Source organism: Cornus florida, unplaced genomic scaffold, assembly GCF_030987335.1.
Source record: "Cornus florida cultivar Cherokee Brave unplaced genomic scaffold, ASM3098733v1 CherokeeBrave_3.0.0_Hap2_Chr08, whole genome shotgun sequence".
In the NCBI taxonomy this organism is placed as follows: Eukaryota; Viridiplantae; Streptophyta; class Magnoliopsida; order Cornales; family Cornaceae; genus Cornus; species Cornus florida.
In genome coordinates this window covers 14,457,996-14,476,316 of record NW_026775578.1, presented here as the reverse complement: position 1 = coordinate 14,476,316, position 18,321 = coordinate 14,457,996, and the positions used below count along the sequence as shown (strand labels likewise).

At 33.4% G+C, this 18,321-nt stretch overlaps 1 pseudogene; it reads left to right on the top strand.

Annotated features, from left to right (window-relative positions):
- Nucleotides 1-2,675: 2,675 nt before the first annotated feature.
- Nucleotides 2,676-14,752, top strand: LOC132269754 (proteasome subunit beta type-4-like; annotated as a pseudogene).
- Nucleotides 14,753-18,321: the final 3,569 nt, after the last annotated feature.

The following is an 18,321-nucleotide window of genomic DNA, read 5'->3' as shown; positions in this document are numbered from 1 at the left end:
AGCAAAAATGGTGAAGGAAAGCTTGTTAATTCTACCATGTTTCGACGTCTGGTTGGAAATTTGATGTACTTAACCGCTACAAGGCCGGATATAATGTTTGCGGTAAGTTTGGTTAGCCGATTCATGGATAAACCACATTCAAGTCATTGGGAGGCTGCAAAAAGAATTTTGAGGTATGTGAAAGGAACCATTGATTATGGTATTTTTTATCAAGCAAATGTTTCGGTTAAACTTGTTGGCTACACGGATAGTGACTTAGCGGAAAGTATTGATGATAGTAAGAGCACATCCGGTTATGTTTTTAATCTTTGAAGTGGTGCAATTTATTGGAGTTCAAAGAAGCAGGCTATTGTGTCTCTTTCTACAACGGAAGCGGAGTATATTGCTGCCTCACTTACCGATTGTCAAATCATTTGGTTGCAAGGTATTTTGGAAAATTTCAAGCACAAGCAAGAAGGGTCAACAACATTATTTTGTGACAATAGTTCAACTATCTCTGTTACAAAAGACCCGGTTCTACATGGAAGGACGAAGCATATTCACATCCGTTATCATTTCTTAAGGGAGCTTATCAATGAAGGAATTATTCAAGTTGAATATTGCAAGACGAATGAACAAATGGCAGATTTATTCACAAAGCCTCTTGGTGGAATTTTATTTAAGAAGAATCTTGCAAAGTTGGGAATGAAAAACAAATTTGGTTTACGGGAGGCATTGTTGGAAAATAAACCAAATACATGAACTAACTCAAATGTTGAATACATGAACCAACTCATGTGTGGAATACATGCACTATCTCATTGGGAGATGAAACAATTGTGTTAAACTTAGTGCTTTATTTATTGTCTTGTAATTTGTGTCTTTCTAGAGTTATGTATTGGTGGTGCCTATAAATACATGTTGTTAAGTTTTTTTGTAAGTAAGAAGTGAGAAAAAAATATATCAATATTTGAGAGTTTTATAAAGTTGTGTATGTTCTCCTTCTTCGTATTGAGTGCCCTCCTACAATATATATATCAATCGTATAATATAGTTATATATATATATAAACTGAATCTAATTTATGAAAGGAATCTCAACCAAGAATCAAACAGCTCATCCCCCTCCATGAGTTCTTCGTCAAATGTGGCAGTTTCAGAAAACTGTAGCACTGCGCGGGTGAAATGAACACGATCAACCCTCGGGCTTACCTGCAACAATTTGAAATACAAAGAGCGTGAACTAGGTAAAAAATGCAATCAAACAAAAAATAGAATTAAAAATTATTAGTAACCAACCTTGGAAAGAAAAGCCAACGCAGCGATGGAGAAAGACAAAGTGGGCCTAATATTGCTCTCATACTTGATATGGTTCTGAATACCTTTGGAACAAAAAATAAAAAATAAAAAATAAAAAATAAAAATTAAAGAAGAACGTAGTAGCAAACTTTGCAAGAAAAAGAAATAGTGAAAATGGATTTGTACAAACCAAGTATGAAGAATGGCATGATTACTGCGTTTGTAACGCCAAGAGAGTCGTCTGGAAGGAAAACCTTGAGAACGATGATCATCTGAGCAATTGTGACAATAGCAAATAAGAACCAATATGCTTCGGTGGAGAATGTTGCAAGTAAACTGGGAATAGGACCGGAACGATAGCACCGTAACAATATCTTTCTCAAATCTCTGTGGAACGTAAAGAATAGAATATAGAGAAACAACCACAGAAACAGAGCTCCATATTGAAGTCCCACACTCTGCGATAGGTGGATAGACACATGGTTTGGCCAGTACGAGTTTTAGGCGTTCAGAACCATAAGAAAGAGCAACCGGTAGCAAGAGAAGAAAGATGGAAATTATGAAAACCAAACACCAGAGCGCCGGAAGAGTTTTCTCCATTAAAGAAAGCTTTGGCGCCATGGTGGTGGTGTGAGAGGAGGTTACATATCAAAATAGATGGGAGGAGAAAGAGGGGTTACAGATCAAAATAGATGGGAGGAGAGAGAGGGTTTACAGATCAAAATATATCAAAATAGTGACTGTGTGAGTGTGTAGGGTTACAGATCAAAATAGATGTGATATTAGTAACTGTGTGAGTGTGTAGAAGTACGGTCAATTTGTGTGTAACAGCTGTCTATTATATAGAGTATATATATAGATATATGTATGTATGTATATGTATGTTGATGCGATCATCACTCGGTTGGAAATTTTTTACCTTTTTTCCTGTCTGATTTTTTACCCGGTTGGTAGTATGATTATTGTTTATTGGACAATGCAGGTTTGAATTGATTTAATTGGTGTCTGCATCAGTGGTTGTAAATATGCATTGCATCTAATAATCAAAACTCAAAGGACCCCAATCCTACCATAAATGATATTGGTAAGCAAAGCACTAATAATATTACTGAATTTTTTTTTAAGTATAGCTTAGTGCAGAATGTAAAACATGTTTCCTCATTGTTCAATGAAAGGTTGAATAATGCTCTTTCTGAATATATTTTGATACACAAATTCCCAGTTAACAAAATATATATATATATTACATTACAATTTCTCGCTGAATTCTGTTTAAAGTAGCATTTGAAAGTTCAAACGAACCAATCACAAGGAACATCCTCAAAAAATCTGCTCTGGCTTCCTAATCAATGATTGACAGAAAATGGCCATTTCTTCTTCGTTTTCCTGCTTTTGTTAATGGCTGATGATCCTTCTGTGTCCACTACAACTCTACAAGTATCAAAACTGCACAAATATCGTTTTGAATTCAAACCACGTTATTCATCGTTCTTCTCTTGCTACCGGTTGCTCTTTCATATGGTTATAGAGTCGATAGACAGGGTTTGGCCGTTACGAGTTTCAGACATTCAGAACCATATGAAAGAGCAACTGGTAGCAAGAGAAGAAAGATGGAAATTATAAAAACCAAAACACCAGAGGGCCCAAAGAGTTTTCTCCATTAAAGAAAGCTTTGGCACTATGGTGGTGGTGCGATTGGAGGTTACAGATCAAAATAGATGGGAGGAGAGAGAGGGGTACAGATCAAAGTAGTGATTGTGTGAGTGTGTGGCGTTACAGATCAAAATAGATGTGATATTAGTGACTGTGTCAGTGTGTAGAAGTACGGTCAATTTGTGTGTAACAGCTGTCTACTATATAGAGTATATATATGTATGTATGTATATGTATGTTGATGCGATGATCACCCGGTTGGAAATTTTTGACCTTTTTTCCTGTCTGATTCTGACGCGTGTCCTATAAAACCTTGAAGGAGGGTGTGTGAACGGCTGGAAATTTTATTTCCAATTTATGTATATGATAGGTAGACCGAATATTCAAGCCCAAAATTCAAGTCAACAGTGATGTGTCACTATAAATGTACTACATTTGGAAAAATAAAATTACTTTGTGCTTTTGCTTTGACACGAAGCATAAGCAATGTTTCTATTTTTAGAGTGTGTTCAATACTATTTAAAAACTTGTTTAATAACAAAAATTTGTTACAAAATTTTTAGAAACAAAAACATAAAAACTTATTTGGTAAAAAGTGTTGTAAGTTTGAATACTTAGTTAAAAATTTTATTTTAGAACTAAACTATGGAAGAAATTGTTGTGAACTATAAATTAATTGTTCTGTATTCCCATTAGTTCTTAGTACTCAGAACTTCTACATGTGCATTGCAATACTGCAATGGCCGGAAACTGGTAAGTATTGGTTGATAGTTGTGATATCTCTTGATTCCGGAACACGGGTCAATCAAGTCCGCACAACCCATTTCAGCAACATTTATTGAACTCGGGCAGAAGGTTCGACCAAGAGCTAGGTATTTGAAGAATTTCACTTTTGAGGGGAGGAACTAGCTTCATGACACCGAGGGATATCGAACAATTAAGGTAATAAATAAGCATAGAATACAAAATAAATTAAGAATAAATAATTAAACTGCAAAGAAACTAAATAAAAAATTCTCAAATTAATAAATAAATAATCCTCCAATATAAATTATCCAAATCCCCTGATACCATTACAACTCGGGAATCCATAATGTAGACCCCTAATAATCCCAACTGAATAAATGAAATAAATCTAAATCCATAGACTGAAATATAAAGAATAAATCTTACGTAGACTCGGAAGAGTGAATAGATTGACTGTCTCTACTCAGCACGAACAATCTCTAAGTCTAGAACTGATGAACACCTGAAAAATAATAGTGGGTCAAGCTTACGAACAATAGTTATTTAGTAAGAAAAATGGATTAAGTGTAATTCAAAAAGGGTATTATGATTATTCAATTAAAAATAGTCCATCAAATGATAGACATGGGGGCATTTTGTAACAAAAAAAATGTGATAGTTAAGGAGTACTATGCACAAAATATAGTTTAGAAAGTTATTTGCAAATTTCAACATAGTTGATTGAAATTTTTTGCACTCTACTCAAAAAATTTAATTCACAAAATTTGCCATTTTACTTTCCTCTAAACAATGGAAAATGAAGCAATAATTTCAAAAATAAAAGATGTAAAAATTCCAATAAACCATATCTCTCTCAAATATTGGTTTATAGGTAATGAAATGCTTAACAAGTATGCCACAAACAAGTCATAAATAAGCCAAATTTGGTCAGGATCTAAAAGTTAGTGTAAGTAAATAAAGGATGTAGAAAATTATTTTCATGTGATAATCGGGTTAAAAAAGAAAAAAAACTTTAAGAAATTTTGCAAGAACTTAAAGTAACTTGCTAGAATGCTGCAATGATCTATCTGTTCAATTAAAACCAACATTATAGTGATGAATTTACCAAAAAACAAGTAATGAGCCAATATAATAGGATTATTTTTTTCAAATACATCCAGAAAAACAATTACTAAGATGCGAAATTAAAAGAAGAAGTAAAATGCGACACATACCATCTTCTTCTTATCCGACACTACTCATGTCATTCGACTTTTCCCTTTTTGTTATTGAGAAGTTTTGTATTACCTACATGAATAAAGTATTTGAAAACAGAATATTAATATTTATAAGTATTTACTAATAAATAAAATCAAAGTATTAATAACAAAATGCTAACTAATTGATCAATAGCGTACACAACAAAAAATTTAATGAACAGGCAAAGAACAACTTAACTTTGTCATACTGAAAGTACGAACAAAGGCTCTACAATGAACAAGGAGTGGCCTCATTATCTCTCTCTCTCTCTAAATTTTCTCTCTCCAAGAAATTATAAATTAGAATGGGGAGAAACACAGGACTGTTATGCTCCAGAAGCTTAAGGGTCTTCTCCCAAATGATGTCTCTCTTGCAAATCTGAATCTCTCTGGATCTGTCACACAAAATACCACCTTCTCATCACATATCCATTCCATGTATCATATTGCATGCATGCATGTATATACATATCCTAGTAAGAATGTCTATATATATATGTATATGTTTATTTGAGTTAATATGGAGTAGTACTAACCATTTGAGAACTGGTACTCAAACGTTCTCGTTTCCTTTTCCCATGCCTTCCAACTTCTCATCTGAAACCAAACGATTCAATACATGTATATTCATGTGAGATATATATATATATATATATAGAGAGAGAGAGAGAGCGACTGGATGTGATATATATGGTACCAACCTTGGCTCTGTTGTTGCATATATTACCCACTTCGTGATTTCAAAATACAGTATAGGATGTGAAATACTTACTCACTTCGTGATTTCATCCTGGTCAGCTATTGCATATATTACTGTAATCATGTCGAAGTTGTTTAATTATGCTTGTGTATAACATGCATAACTTACAGGCTCCTATGGGTCAACCCTGCGTTACAGGAGTGTGGATCGTTTGAAGCCTGTTGGGAAACATTCTCTTCTTGCTGCAAGCAGAGAAATCATTGATTTTCAGGAGATTTTACGTTATCTCGACGAGCTTAATTATGTAAGCGATCTTTTAGAATAGCTGTAGTTAGCAGATATTGAACTGAATGAGATGTCTTGTATTCATGTCAAAATTTTGCGTTTTAATAAGTGTCATGTTGGGGTTTGTGATACTTCAGATTTCTGAATGCTGGTTGGTCAGGCTCACGCACGAATATTCGGGAATATCAAAAACAAAATCGGCAATACATGAACACAGAATACAAAAGAATAAATAGGAATAAATAATTTGCTAAAAGAAAACTAAAAGAAAAATTCAATAATAAAACCTCTTAATAAATTTCCATTAATAACAAATTGGAAATAAACGAACACATAGTACAAAAGAATAAATAGGAATAAATAATTTGCTGAAAGAAAATTAAAAGAAAAATCCAATAATAAAACCTCTTAATAAATTTTTATTAATAATAAAATCATTTTGATACAATAAATTCTCTATTAATACAATTTGGGAATCCATACTGTGTGGACCCCTAAAAACCAATCTGAACAAGTGACAACAATAACTATCTACAACTGAAAAATGAAACATAAAAGAATCGCCTATGTAGAATCGGAAGAATGAAGCAGATTGATCCCCGCTCAGCACGAACAACCTCTACTCCTAACAAACACTTGAAAAATAATGGTGGGTCAGGCCCACAAACAAGTTCTACTCTATTAAAGTCCAAGCAGAGATCCGATACACGTATACATTTTAGTCAATCCAACAATAATTAGTAGTCCGTATATATATATATATATACACACACACTAAAGGAACCTCACTAGACTATAGGGTTGTCTCAACCTGAATAATAGGCAACATGTAAAACGCACATATAGTGGGCATGAGTACCTAGACTTACCAGGGTACACAACTACACTATATCTAGCTACACATCCCTGGCAATATGCGACCTCTAACTACTGATCCTGAGACTCAGGCTCATATCATGGCACCATACTTATATATATCTAATCTAGTAACCATCCTATCCAATATAAATTAATCCTCCATAAATCATTCAACTTGTTTAGCTGACCTGACTTGAATATAAGTAGGATTTAACATTTTAGTTAATCCATTCACTTATATAATAAATTAATCCTGCATAAGTCATTCAACTTGTTCAGCTGACCTGACTTGAATACAAGTAGGACTTAATATTTTAGTTAATCCATTCCCTTGTATAAAATAGGTAGGACTTAACTGATAAGTTAATCCGTCCCTAGAATGCCACCGTTCCATACCGGTGCATTAAACCATATAATCCAACAATTGATGTAACAATTAAGGAAATACATCAAACATTTCAGAAATAACTATGATAATATGATATCAAGTTATTACATAATATGAATGACTTATTATTTATTTAAGTTTCCTATATCATATGTCCTACACAAAATGAATCTTACACATGATGATATTTTATTATACCGTCAAATAAGCATTCTTCATATCCAATTCATCCTACACATTTAATCTCAATTTCTAAGCATTTTAAAATATTAAATACATTCGTTTGTTTAAAACATTCAAATAGTAAGCATTATTATGATTGAGTGTATTTAAATTTACTTAAATCTAAAGCTAGTCCCTATTTAATGTTCAGGAATCCTAGGCATGTTTCTACGTTCCATTATTCCACATATATGAAAAATACATAATTCAAACATGTAAAAATTCACACTAGAAATCAAATCAAAATCATGCATTTATCAATTCATAACACAAGAACAGATATAAACCAATTTCATAAAAACATATATTCTAATCCAATTAAACATGCATAATTATTTAATTTTATGTGCTTAATAAATCCTGGAATTTCCTAGGCATGTACAGAAACACAAATCAAAGGGAAAGAGATAGAAGAAGAACTTGCCTTAAACTTTCGGATCGAAAGTTAAACTTCTTCTTCCTTAATCTTCTCTCTACAGAGTTTTTCTCCTCCTTTCTTCATTTTCCTCCTTCCATCTCTAACTCTCTCTCTTTAGAATATATCACGTGAATATTTCTAACCTCTTTTTATAACCTATAGCTATAAATTTATAGGTTAAATAAAATAACCCTAACCCTTTTCTTAATCCAGGTCAACTTAAAAAAATAAATATTAAAATATTAAAAAGGTAAGTAAAATATGTTAAGTATATAATTTATGTATACCTTTATTAAATAAATAAATTATACACATCCCATTATTTATTAATGGATTATCCAATAATACCTAAGTTACCATAATATTATAAAGTAACTTAAAACATATCACGTATCAAATCTAAGTATATTTTTATTATTTAAATATAAAACATATACATCAGATTAAATATTATTACCTAAGTTACCATAAAAGTAATTAATACATTACCCATTATTTATTAATGGATTATCCAATAATACTTAAGTTACCAAAATATTATAAAGTAACTTAAAACATAACACGTATCAAATCTATGTATATTTTTATTATTTAAATATAAAACATATACATCAGATTAAATATTACTACTCAAGTTACCAAAAAAATAATTAATACATTACCCATTATTTATTAATGGATTATCCAATAATACTTAAGTTACCATAATATTATAAAGTAACTTAAGACATAACACGTATCAAATCTATGTATATTTTTATTATTTAAATATAAAATATATACATCAGATTAAATATTACTATCCAAGTTATCATAAAAGTATAATAAATTACTTTCCCTTTTATATATATATATATATATATACACACACACACACACACACACACAACTATCCATGGATAATAATTCATACCCATCTAACCTCCTATCCAAGTAGTCCATGGGACCCAATTGGTTGGCCCATTACTACTAATTATAACCATAAAAGAAAAAATAAAATAATAAAAGAAAATATTTAATTTACAATTAATCAAAACATCATTTAAGCACATAATCTAATTAAACAATTAACACATAAATAAATACAAATAACACATAGACACATAATCAAATACTCAAGTAACACTTAATTCAATTAAACCCATAAGTAATTAGTCAAATAATCAATTAAATAATTAAAAATACAATTAAAACAAATAAATAAATACCGAGACTATCCTTTTAAAATTAGGGGTATTAGAGGAATAAATCAATTCCTTCCAACCCACTCAATAGTCAACTGTTGTTGAGAGTTAAATTCCTCTTTCATCACACATAGTGAAAGTATCATCACATTACATTAACACAAATATATATGGAAATAACAATAATACACATCAACATACAACACAATATTTTACATGGTTCACCTAACTCTAGGATTACGTCCATGGAAGAGAGAGATTTCACTATTATGAATCAATGAAAAGAATATACAACCACATGTCAAAACCCCACTCACTCATTCATCATCTCTTTTGAGGCTACATGTATACACTCGGGAATTACATATACTCTCCCCTCTCATCACAACACTCATCCTTAAACCCCTTGCATCTTTTCTCTCTTATCTAAACCCCTTATACCCATCTTTATTTATAGAGTCTTCAAAACTCAATTCCTTGTTGGATAAGTATTCCTCAAATCCAATTTCTTGTTGGACAAGGATCACCTTACCTACAAGGAGTTACCATATCCATCTTCAACTCTAAAATAGCAAGTATAACTTCTTTCCCAAATCTTTAGCCTTTTTCCCTAAGTCTTCTGGATTCCAAAACCAATCAGGAAACTATTTCTCGCAACTTCCAAAACGAAAAAGGAAACTAATTTTCTGCGCACAAATTTTGAGCCACAAACCTAACAATCTCCACCTTGGCTCAAAATTTTATCTTCACGTGTTTCTCTATAGCTCCACCTTGAACAAAAATCTCTTCATTGCTCCACCTCAAGCTCTTCATAGCTCCACCTCAACTGAAAATTTCTCCACTTCAACTAAAGCACTATGATGAACTTGAAAAACACTCTAACAATCTCCACCTTTTCTCAAATTCATCATTCTTCATTTTTTCTTCTATCTTCTCTATCCACCCCATTGGTGTTTAATTGCTCACTCATGACAACCCACCAATCTTCAAACTCATCTTCATCAATTGTTTTTTCGGATCAAAGCAACAAACCTCTCCTCTTCACTCTTCATACTCCCCTTTGCTCTTTATCGGGCTTAGAGCAAACCCCTTCATTCTACATACCCCTTGCCCCATCTTGAGAACTAACACTCACTCTTGACTTGTCCTCAAAACTTATTCCTCGTGGGCTTCACATCTATCACCTTTGCCCCATTTTGAAAACGAGCATCCCCTGGCTTATCACAAGACTTGTTCCTCATGGGCTTCACGCCGTCGCCTTCTTTATACCTTCGTGTCATCATTAACTTTGATTGAATCTCCATAGCATCTCAATATCATCCTCTACTCTGACAAACTTCACATCAATCTTTTTCTCCTGATCTTCAGGACTAATCACAGACTTTGACCCACCATCGACTCTGATACCAGTTGTTGGGGATAAATCAACTCCATCCAACCCACTCAATGGTCGGCTATTGTTGAAAGTTAAATCCCTCTTTCATCACACATAGCGGAAGCATCATCACATCACATCACATTAACACAAACATATATGGAGATAACAATCATACACATCAACGCACAACACAATATTTTACATGGTTCACCCAACACTAGGGTTATGTCCATGGGAGAGAGAGATTTCATTATTATGAATCAAGGAAGAGAATATACAATCACATGTCAAAACCCCACTCACTCACTCATCATCTCTTTTGAAGCTATATGTATACACTCGGGAATTACATATACTCTCCCCTCTCCTTACAACACTCACTCTTAAACCCCTTCCATCTTTTCTCTCTTCTCTCTCTCTCTTTAAACCCCTCATACTCATCTCTATTTATAGAGTCTTCAAAACTCAATTCCTTGTTGGACAAGTATTCCTCAAATCCAATTTCTTGTTGGACAAGGATCAACTTACCTACAAGGAGTTACCATATCCATCTTCAACTCTAAAATAGCAGGTATAATTTCTTTTCCAAATCTTTAGCCTTTTTCCCCAAGTCTTCTGGATTCCAAAACCAATCAGGAAACTATTTCTCACAGCTTCTAAAACGAAAAAGGAAACTAATTTTCTGCGCACAAATTTTGAGCCAGAAACCTAACATATCTTTGGTTGATGGTGCTTCTTTGTTTTATTTATAAGTGCCAAGTGTCTCTTGGTTCTGAGTGCTTTATGTGTGTAGCTTGTATGACAATACGTGGGATGACGGGAACTCATTGGGACCTAAAGAGGTGCATAGCTACTTGACTAAGATGATGTACAATCAGTCGTAACAAGTTCAACCCGCTGTGGAACTCACTTGTACTTGGTAGAGTGAAAAATGGACAGAAGTATCTTGGAACTGTACGTATTAAATCCTTGGTTAATTAGTTCTCCTGGTGCTTAGTGATAATTTTTCTGCATTCAAGTGTACAGCTTATTTGTATTGATAATTGTGAACTTATCCAGGTTAGTATGATCGGTGTACATTTCGAGGACAATCATGTGACAACTGGTTTGGGAATCATCTTGCATGGCCAATTCTCAGTGATAAATGGGACGAGAACTTGAGTTTTGAAGATGGTGTAAAGTTACTGGATAAATGAATACGTTTGCTTCTGTATCGTGATAGGTCTGCTGTCAACAAGATTCAGGTATGGTTTTTCTTTCTATAAATTCAATGGATGCTCTTGGAATCCATGATACTTTTCACACATTATGATTTTTTTTTTATCATTGTATTTTTTACACACGATCATGTATTTTCCAAGTTGTTCTTACTGGAAAACTTTCAGATGGAATTAGTTGTCTTGCTGAAGCTTTCAGTACATATGAAACCGTTATCTGTATTAAAAGCTATATATTTTTTCAACTCGCACTGTTGTTAGCATCAAACAGTTTATTTGGGCAGATTTATAATTGTTCTTTTTTTTAAAAAAAAAAAAAAATCACTGCATATATTCTTGAATATTTGAGAATGCTGAAATTTAAAACACACATTATAACATTGAAGTTATAATTTAAAATCTATATTTTTTAGAAGATAATTTCCCTGGGCTTAATAACATTGAAGTTCGTTTTTTTTTTTTTTGGATAATAAAGCAAATATATTGATGATTAAGGAAGTACATTGGGCCCAAGAGAGGCCCATGGGAAACATTTACAGTACAAGAAGAAAGCAAGCCCAGGGCTCAACAAGACTAGAAAGGCCAATAAGATCCTAAAGGCCCAGAACCAAACTGAGGTGGATAGTCGTTGCTAACAACGAAGGCTGTTAGAAAAGGATATCCCTACAAAAATTCCGGTGTCAACGTTGAGTTTAACCACGGTGAGGCATCGATGAGTTGCCTCGGTCTACGAATCCGGAGGCATCGGTGGTGGTTAATTTGCGACTCGGGGATAGGACCATTTAATTGCTAATTGTGAGAAGTCTCCTTTGTGACGGGATTGCAATGCTTCAGCAGTGGAGTTGCAGATTTGTTTCAGTACAGAAGATTGGGAGGGTGTGGAAGGTTATTGAGGTCCGGAATTGTGGAGGAAATGAGTGGAGGGAAATACCAAGTGTTGCTTAAGATGAAATCACTCACCATTGCTGTTGGTGAGACCTCAGCTGCTTGGATGGTGGAAATACCAAAAGTCATACCATAGATGTGTAAATGCACCATTGCCAATCTTGTGCTTGATCAATCTCCTTGCAATTGGTCGTAGCTTCAGGATCTTCCTCCAGCTCTATAAGCAGGAATGTGGGATTTCGAGTGTCCAGAAGCATTGGTCTTTGATTAGGTATGTCCAGCACCAGTGAATCCAAATCCTTTAATTGCTTTCGACTTTCAGTTCCCAAATATGCTTGAGGATTGCTGCAATATTTGAAACTTCAAGATAAGGGAGACCTAAGCCGCCATCAGTGATAGGTTTGCATACATTGCGCCATTTGACTTTAGCTCCTGTTTTCTTAAGCTCAGGGCAGAGAAACCTTCGAAGTAGGACAGATAGGTCATTGATCACTTTTTTGGGTAGTATGAAGATGCTGGACCAGTACAATTTGGTTGATAAGAGTACAGATTTGATGAGTACAAGTCTTCCAGCATAAAATAGACTTTTAGAGGACCAATGGTTGATTCTAGCTGTGATTTTTTCAAGCAATAGGTTGCAATCTGCAGCCTAAAGGCAGGAAGAGATGAGAGGGACTCCAAGATGTTTAATTGGAAGTGATCCAATCTAAACCACAAGAAAATTGGAAAAGAGTAATTCATTTGTATGGTTAATGCCAGAGAGAAAAACTGAGCTCTTTGTAGGGTCAATGGTCAGACCAGATAGTGAAGAAAAGAGATCAAGGGCTAATTTGATAGTGGAGATGGATGTGATATCAGTATAGCAAAAAAGAAGTAGATCATCAGCAAATGTAAGGTGTGTGATTCCCACCTCTTTGCATTTCCAATGATATTTGAACCTGGGGACTTGAGAAATAAACATTTTGATGATCCCTGAAAGAACTTCCACAGAGATAACAAACAGTGTGGGGGACAATGGGTCTCCCTGTCTAAACCCATTAATACTATTGAAGTGACCATGGAACTTTCCATTGATGGCAATGGTGAAAGAAGGTGTTGTGATACAGGCTTTAATCCATAGCACAAGCCTTGCAGGGTAACCAAACAGTGTGATGGGATCAAGGATGAAGCTCCAACTGACTATATCAAATGCTTTCATGAGGTCCACCTTCCAAGCATATCTAGGAGAGGAGGTAAATGTGTGATAACCTCTCATTAGTTCTTGGGCAAGGAGGACTGAGTCAGTGATTCTCCTTCCTTGATTGAAGGCTGTTTGAGTTGGCTCAATAATGTGTGGGAGGGTTGGCTGCATTTTTTGTGCAATGAGCTTAGTTATGCACTTATAAAATTGAACCAGCATGTGTGATGTGTTTTTCATGTACGAGGGATTGTTTAAAGATTTTTGGTACCATATTTATGGTATTCCCTCTAGTAATTGTTTGTGAACCTCTCTTCTGCAAGTAGTGAAGAGTTCTCATCCGGGTGTCGGAATGTGATGTTTGTTTCCTTATTGTGATTAGGATTTATGGTGAACATTTTCCATGTAAAGGGCTTTGTGTTAACTTAGATATTCAGTTATCTTATCATATTAAAGTGAATATGGTTACCAATTTATGGAGAAAAAATAAAAGGCCCTTTTACTTGGGGAAAATAAATTGCATTTGCTCAAGTGAGAAAACAGTCAGATGTGGCAGCTTTGAAACATCTCTCAATATAATTATTTTTTTAAAATTTCAGATATCTAGAATCACGGAAGAGGGTGTAACAACTTATCAGTCGTATGCATTGAAGACTTTCTGAGACTTCTTTGTTTTTCAGAATCCGACCGTGGGTGCTGAAGGATCTTGGTAGCCAGCCAGCTGGCCATTTAGTGCCTGAAACGCATGATGGAATTGAAAGTTAAATATATGAGGTAGCCCTATTTGTTATATATTTTAAATTGTGATGTATGTCTATTTGAATTTGGAGCTCTCGGGCGAAATATTGACTTGATAGGTATGTTTTTAACTCATCTCTTGTGGTTTTTACTGAGAACCCACCTGTTGCATGTCATCCGATTGAAAGTGACATCCAAATTGATCCACATGATAATGTTTTTTTTTTTTTTTTTTTTTTTTTTCTTTCACCATGAATTATTGCTAGCTTATAGCTAATGTATGTGTGGGCATGAAAGGTATTTTCATTCAGATAGATTTTTCTCAGCCAAATGATTATGAATGTTTGAGTAGGAAGCAATGGGGTAAAGACAAAAGAAGTGGATGTAGTAGTAGTAGTAGTAGTAGTAGATCATGGTATTAAGGAAATTTTTGTCTGGTTATATGATCAGCTTCTCCCAAGAACATGCAAGTCAATAAAGTAATTGCCGATTTAACTTCTTAATTGGGATAATGAAGGTTTTCTTGTTTGTCTAATTCAAGCAGCTTCTTTCCCAATATGAATTGCCAATGATTTTTTAAAGGTTAAATCTAATATTGTTTATGTAGTAGCATGAAATTGGTACCTTAAACTTAATATTGAAGAAAAATTAGTTTAAAGTTACTGTGGGTTATATGGAATTGAAATTTTGAAGTTGGAATTGAAATTGGTGAAATTAGAAAGAAAAAAAATAGTTCTCTAGTCTATCATTAATTCCAATTGCAAGACTTTAATTACCTTATTGCAAAACATAACCTTGTTATTTTTCAAATAAACTTCAATTACTAGGTTTAATTTTTTGACTTGCCAATTTAGTGGAGGATTATGCTTATAAAGCTACTATTTTCCGTACGTTTGACGAAATTGAGGTGGCGTTCCCTTTTAAAGTTGGTTGCATACTCTTTTTGGCAAATGAAATGAACCTTGCATTTAGATTTCGTTCTTCAAGGGAGAAAAAAATTTTCACAATAAAAAAGTCTCATGTATTTTAAGTATAATATATATATATATGTATGTATGTATATAATTTTATATGGCCCGTTACGGAATTATGTATACAGCCAAATGAGAATATGTAGTTCCAACTTCCAAGCTTACACAAATATTACGAAGCAATACAATACTTGATATTCTTATTAAACAATGGCGGATCCAGTGTAGGGCTGGGCTGGGCTGGGCTGGGCTCCAGCCCAATCTAAAAAAAAAAAATTAATTACTATAGGTATTTTTAGTCCAGCCCAAAAAAAAAAAAAAAATTTATTATTATTAACTCACCCAAATAAGCCCAAGTCAGTTAAGCCACAATACTAAAATAAAGGCTCAAGCCAAACAAGCCCTATTAATGATGAGTATTAGTATATGAAGTAAAACATAATTTGAGATAAAATTGTTGTAGAGACAGTTTTGAAATTATATATATTGAATAAATTCATAATTTCAACATTTTCAAATCATTATGAAAAATAAATACAGCTCCTCTGTTTATTTAGAAAGTATTCAACAAACAAACTAAAAAAATCTATGGCATGATAAACTAAGAAAATTTGATGATTTTGATCTCTAAGTAGACAAGGAGTATTAGTATAAAAGAAAACATTTAAATCCAATAATTAACAAATTAGAGGTTACTAACTTATTACAGATTTAGATAAAACAAATATAGATGGGTAAGTGTTAAAATTTCAAATTGATTTATAAAATAAAACTACAAAAAAATTGCAATAATTCAATATTTAAAACCAAAAAACCAAATATGAAATGTGTTAAAACATAGCATGATGGGAGACGAATTTTTTGCTGATTGTATGACCGTACGGGGATCTTGTTTGAAAAATTGACTTGGAATATATTATCGATGAATTCGAGTCTTTAAAGACTTGTCGAGCACAACTTAGATATTTTGTAATATATCTTTGAATTCAAAAATTTATCTAAATTATGTTATAAAAAAAAAAAATTGCTTAAGAAATTCTGTGATTAAATTTATGTTTATTTTTAGCCCACTCTCTTGACAATTCCTGAATCCGCCCTTATTATTAAATATATTTTTATGAATTATTTTTTTCAATTAAATAGTCGCCACACCTGTGTTCTAACTTCTTGTTAAACAATGTTGAATTGAACCTCCATTTTTTTTTTTTATGACCCAGAACTCCCTGAGGCATGACCCTTCGGACCCACCCCCAAGACACCAGGGAATACAGTAGTCGGCCCCACAACTACAACATTAGATTAGTCGAGGGTGATAAGGGAGACGACAAGGTTCGATCACTGGCCTCCCGTGTGGTAATTCCAAGCCTTACCAATCTGTCCAAGCCCCCGGGGCTAATCATCCTTTACCATGATATTACCTTTTGAATTTTTTTTTTTTTTTTTTTTTTTTATAATTATCTTTTATCTTGATATTGCCTTTTGATTTTTGTGGGTGGTCGTGTCAAGATTTTTGTGGGTATTATATATCTTTATGAATTATTTTTTTCAGTTAAATAGTCGTATCGGTGGCTTATAATTGTCTTTTACCATGATATTACCTTTTGATATTTTTATAAATATCTTTTATTTTGATTTTGCCTTTTGATTTTTGTGGGGGGACGTGTCAAGATTTTTGAAGTTCGAATCTTTTATTTTATGAATGAGAGATTCCAAGGCCGAACCTTTAATCTTTTAATCATTGACAACTGTGGTCCGTGAAAAATTTAATATTAAATAAATAAATAAGTGTGGACCACGAGGAATCACAAAAAAAAAAATTGACAAAACCACAATGAAACCAACCCCACAAACCCAATACTCATCCATCCCCCAAAAAAAAAATGTTACTTTAGAAATTCGCGACTCTTGCTAGTTAAACCGACACGTTTTTTAAAACATAACAATATTTTTGGGACGAAAATAATACTAAACTAGGTCAAAGTAATGAGCTGACCACCACCCACCAGTAACGCAAGTTGAGTCACACAACATAAATGGTCCGCTGTTAGCATCATAAATAATAATATTTCTCTTACCTTCTTTAACTTTGGTTCCTTTATAAGGACACTATCCAATTCCAAAGTTTTTTTTTCTGTTTTTTTTTGGGATAGATTATCCAATTCAAAGTCATCGGTATAAATTGAAGTAAAGAATAGAAGAATCATTTAAACGAGAATGTGATTTATTATTATTATTTTTTAAATTCATGAACTAACTTGTAGTACATAGAATTAAGATTTATTACACACCCTTTGATTATAGAGACAAACTTCTGAGGTGAAAGGGTAAAACTAAGAACATGGAAAGGAAATGGACTTAAACTAAATGGACAGAAACATAAACTCAAATAAAGAAAAATAAGAGAGGGTTTTGAGTGTGGTCAAATCAAATGCCCAATTTCAGTGCAAACAACTTTATTTCCAATCTTACCTGCAAGAAAATTGTACAAATTATAATAAAAAATAAAACAAAGTATCATTGAAGGGAAGCAAAACAACCAACCTTTTAGATAAGTTTCTAGTTTCACAATTTATTTTGTACGAAATGACACCGGTATACGACACTTGCAAAGGTTTCCTACGAAGGAGAAATAACACCGACACCAACAGCCAAGTCTCTAAGATTGACACGGATGTCGATGTCATCTCTCCTGCGTAGCCAACCTTGCCAATGTTTATCTGTCTCTTCTTCTTCTTCATCGATAGATATAGCAATATATGCACTCATCCTTATATAATGGAAGTGGATTATTTATGATTGGGGGTCCAAATTCTAAATGCTGTTCTGATGGGCCCTTCTTAAAAAACATTATATCAAACAATTGATTGAATGTAGGTAAAATATGTGGTGGGGCTTTCATCTCTCTTGGATGGATCACTTTCACAGACCCATTCCACATTTGTTGTCGTCACTGCCCTTACGTCACCATACTCTAATAAAAAAATT